This window comes from Microtus ochrogaster, chromosome 10 (assembly GCF_000317375.1).
Source record: "Microtus ochrogaster isolate Prairie Vole_2 chromosome 10, MicOch1.0, whole genome shotgun sequence".
Classification (NCBI taxonomy): domain Eukaryota; kingdom Metazoa; phylum Chordata; class Mammalia; order Rodentia; family Cricetidae; genus Microtus; species Microtus ochrogaster.
In genome coordinates this window covers 44638969-44643802 of record NC_022016.1, presented here as the reverse complement: position 1 = coordinate 44643802, position 4834 = coordinate 44638969, and positions in this window count along the sequence as shown.

Sequence of the window (4834 nt, the reverse complement as noted above, 5' to 3'; positions counted from 1 at the left end):
AGACAGACAGACAGACAGTCTAGGGTGTGGGGGCATGTGTCTGGGGTAAGACAGATAAGAGAACAATTATAGATCAAAAGATACTGAGTTCCAGCCCCACATTTTGGTCTTTCTCTCCCCTGATCTCTGTATCTTCTGTCTTTTTATTTTAAGTTTTTTTTGTTTTTTTTTTTTTTAAAACAGGGTCTCACTTTGTAGCCCTGGATACCCTTAAGGAGAACCCTAGGTAGACGGGAGAAGGCAGAGACAGAGTCCAAGAGGCTAGAGCAGTGGATTTTATCAAGAGCCTCTGAATCCGCAGAGCCTGGGGGCTGATGGGAGAAGCATCATGGCTCTCAGTAAAGAGTTCAGTGTGGCTGTCAGTCGGTGACTGCTGGTGTGGTCAAGTCATGAGGAAAGAGGCTGGAAGGAGAAGTAGAATCAGAAACCTACCTTCCCTCCTTGACTCTTTCCATTTCATTTCCAGTTTATTCCTAACTTCGGGGATTTAAAAAAAAAAAAAAGCAGCCCAAGCAGGCCATGCTATGTTACCAGGTGGTGTGGGGAGAGGAGGTACATCTACGCTGATGAAAGGAGGGAGAAGAAGCAGAATCTGGTGGCTTCAGGTGAGATACGGAGACCAAGCTAGACCCTGGGGCCACACCCACCTGCCCAGGTGTTTGCACCACTGCTCTGTCTGGTGAGATGCTGGACCTCACAGTGAACCACCATCCTCAGCATTTTAAAGAGCTCAGCTTGGAAGGTTCCACGGAGTCCCATCACGGTTCAGTCAATCTCACAGAACACACATCAAACACCTCCACCTCTGCCTTTCTTTCTCCCCCCACTGCTGCCCCTCTCTCAGCCAGAGCCCTCCTCTCTGTTCTAGGCTCCTCGTGTGAGTAGTGAAGCATGGAATTCATCTTCACATGACTGGCTTATTTCTCTTAGCGCAACGTCCTTTTGGTTCTCCCAGGTAATAATACATATTGCCACCCCTTCCATTTTTTATGTGTGTATGCAGAGCTGTATGCACACATGTGCACATGCATGTGAAATCCTGAGGTCAGTTTCTGGTGTCCTTTTCCATCGCTCTCCACCTACCTTCTTGAGAGATGGTCTCACTGAACATGAGGCTCACTGATCTGGTTAGATTGGCTGGCCAGCAAATCCCGGATACCCTCCCATTTCTGTCTCCCCAGCTTGGGGAATTACAGATGTGTGCTGTGCCAAGATTTTTACATGGGTGCTGGGGATTGAGCCCAGTTCCTTATCCTTACACAGCAAGCATTTTACTGACTGATGTGCCCCCACCAGAACTTCCTCCCCTTTGGAGGTTGAGTAATACTCCTTGCATGCAGACAGTGCCTTTTACTTGTCCATTATCCATTCCCCTACCTTTGACCTATCCTGTGCCACACCACTATGAATACAGGTGGACAAATGTCTTCTAGATTGAGCTTCCAATTCTTCTTGTTAGGTGCCTGGGAATGGGTTTCTTTAAGGATGGAGACTGTCCTTACAGGACTCAACAAGCACCCAGCTGCCTCTGAAGGTGGTGAGTCTGGTCAGACAGGTTGGGGCAGGATAGCTCTAGTGCAAAATGACACTCATATCTCAAATGTCTCACTGTGGGAAGAGTGGGCATCTTCTCTAGGGAGAGGAACAATGTCCTCCCAGAAACCACACAGAGCAACCCGAAAGGGCAGACCAAGCTCTGGGAGAAAGGGGCCGGTCCTAATTAATGGGTAAGGACTGTGGGAGATGAAACTTCTATAGGAAGAGACAGATGGTTGGCTGTTTTCATCTCTTTTCACTTCTGTCATCAGTACCTGACACACAATTGCCTGGAAGAAGGAAGCAGTTTGGCCTCAGTTTACAGAATATCAGTACTACCTCATGAAGAAGGTTTGTTGGCTGGCAGCTCTGCCCGTGGTGAGAAAGGTTAGCTCTGTCCAAGGTGGTAATTGATAGCTCTGTCCATGGTGGTATGAGGTGGTTCTATCCAAGGTGGGGTAGAAACTGGGCTGCTCTGTCCACAGTAATGTCTGGGCTCTATCCATGTTGGCATGTTGGCATGGCGGTTGGGCAGCTCTGTCCATAGTGACGTCTGGATGACTCTGTCCATGGTAGTGTGCATGGTAGGGTGTAGACTCTGTGGCTCTGTCCATTGTGGTGTCTGGATGTCTCTGTCTATGGTGGTGTCTGGAAGCTCTGTTCAGTACAGCAGAGCTTGCGTGCGGTAGATTAGGAAGCAGAAAGAACATCCTGGAAGCCAGGCTGATCTCGAACCCTCAAAGGACTGGCCCTGTGACCTACTTCAGCAAGCCAGTTCCACAAACCCCCAAACAGCACCACCAGCTGTGGGCTAAGGCTGCAAACACACAAGCCTGCAGGGGGACATTTCAGACCCACAGCTTCCCAAAACATTGACGAAATGAGTTGGGGGTGGTTTGAACATTCTAGATAAGAGATGCTGGCTAGGCTCTTTCTTGCTGGCATGATGGGAGCACCAAGGATGAATATTCATTGAGATTTCAGTGGAGGATCAAGGACAAGAGCAGTCAACAAGCCACAGATACCACCAGGCACAGCCCCTCATCTGGATATGTCTCTCTGGAACCCTAAGCACCCCTGTTCTCCTGTAAAAGGACCATCAGAGATTTTCTGGTGGTCCTAGCAGGTGAGCATGGCTCCTCTATCCTTGACTGGAGAATGGTCTTCCTCGATGGAGGAAGCTCACCTTTCCCCACTGACGACGCAAATTCAGCACATGTGGAGAGGTTGATGGAGGAAGGGGACATCCACTTGGGCCGCCAGAAGAGCAGATCAAGCCAACCCTGGCAATCAACAGGGTGATAGATGTCACAGTCATATTGCTCTCACCTCTGAAGATACGGACTTGATGGAAGTAGCTCGTTGACCAATAGGGACAGAGGCATACATTATAGGATAGTTAAGAGAGGGGCTCATCTATTTCCATTAAATCTAAAAGAACTCTTAAGTTGCTCCACCTGCTCCACCTACCTAGGTCAGAGTCTCTCTTCTGCTGGTTAGACAGAGTTGTACCTTCTAACCTGGTTCAGACTCCAAATTGTACCAGGGCAAGTAGCAAAGCAGAGGTGTAAACCCCATCCTGACTCAGAATTCTAGGCTTTTCCCATCTCTACAACAGAGGCAGCAGGGGGGGACTTTCTAGAAAAAATAAGACTCACAAAGTCTGAACAGTTGCATTGTGAATGAGGAACCAGGAGTGACAGAAGCCACCAAAGGATGAGCTCCAAGCTGTGCTTTCATGGATTTATCTGGCAGCCATGCACCGAGAAGGCTGGAGAAGGTGAGTTTGTGGGCACACCAAGCAGTTGAAGCTGCTGCTATCCTCTGGTAGGGGGAACTACTTTGTCCCAAAGTCTTCTGGTCCTGGAGTCACAGCTGAGATCACCAGTACTCCCTTGGCCTATGGAGCTGGGTGTCTGCTGGCAGGAAAAGCACAATATCCAAGTCAACATCTAGGCCGAGAAGCTTGCTGGTTGCAGCCTGTCTCAGGCAGTAAATGAAGACGATGTGAACCATGACGAAAGGGGTGTGGTGCAACCAAGAGGGCTTCTTGAAGGAGGTGGCAATTAGGCTGCATAAGGCTATGAAGGCAACCGTGGCTTAATGTCAAATAATGCTCTCCATCTTTTCACGGATGGATTCTAGGCAAAGTCTGCCACTAAGTCATACCTCTATTCTTTACCATGGATTCTAGGCAGACTCTCTACAGACAGGCATTGTCTCTAACCCTGACAGGCATTTTCCTACTGCCTTTATGACTGCAGGGTAAAGTAAGGAAGAAGGAGAGTTGGGTAGAGGCTCCCTGGCTGGAGACCATGGCTGGGGCCAGAGAAAAGGGACAACTTGCCTGGGTGAATACATCCACAGAAACAGCCAAGAGGGCATCAATAAAGATATGTGGGCTCAGACTCCAGCAAGGAGGGATTGCTTAAAGAAATGGCTTCTGTCTGTAAGGCAAATGGCAGCAGAGATAAAACATGGTGAGGTTGCACTCCAGTTGAAAATCTTGTTTCCACACTTTTTACTGGGGGAGCTTGCCTTGTAGGCAGACAGGAGCTGTGACAAATCAGGCTGGATAGGAAGAAAAGACACAGCCATGAACTGTAGATCCTGCTTGGATCCCAGAAAAGGACAGAGAGGACAGGAGACCGCTCATTCTGCAGGGAGGAATCCTCAATGCTATACTGAAGAGTATTGAGTGTCTCTTTGATGCTAGCCATTTTTCTAGGGGTAGAAACACAAAGCCCGGTTCTCTGAGTCCTTTCTCCCAGGCAGCTCTCATCCACTGTGGAAGGCAGCTTCCAATGTGGCTTCCACTGGGCAGCCTCCAGGTGCTCACACCTGGCCCTCCCCTTGAGCCTGAGTTGCCCCTAGAGATTTTTCTTAGATAACAGCACACAAAGTGATGGGTGCCAGTTCGGAGACGATATGACCACAGGTGACAGTGGTCTTTCTGCTCTCCATCCCTGGCCCTTGCTTGCTCTGATAAAGACAGAAGCCAAGCTTCCAGCAGCCCTGTGGAGCGGCCCTGCAGGCAGAATGGAGCTGAAGTTCATGAGTACTGGAGGCCTCAGTTCAGCAGCTCTGGATTCCTGGACGTTGGGCTGGCTGTGATGCCCTCATCCTATAGTCAGACTACCCTGATACCATCCTACCACCCCTGCCCTCTCACCCTTCTGCCCCCCCCATCCACCGCCTACTCACCGGGCTGTCAATCAGATTGATGTGGGAGTGATTTCTTTCTAATCTGTTGCTTTCATTGGTTAATTAATAAAGAAACTGCCTAGGCCCATTTGAT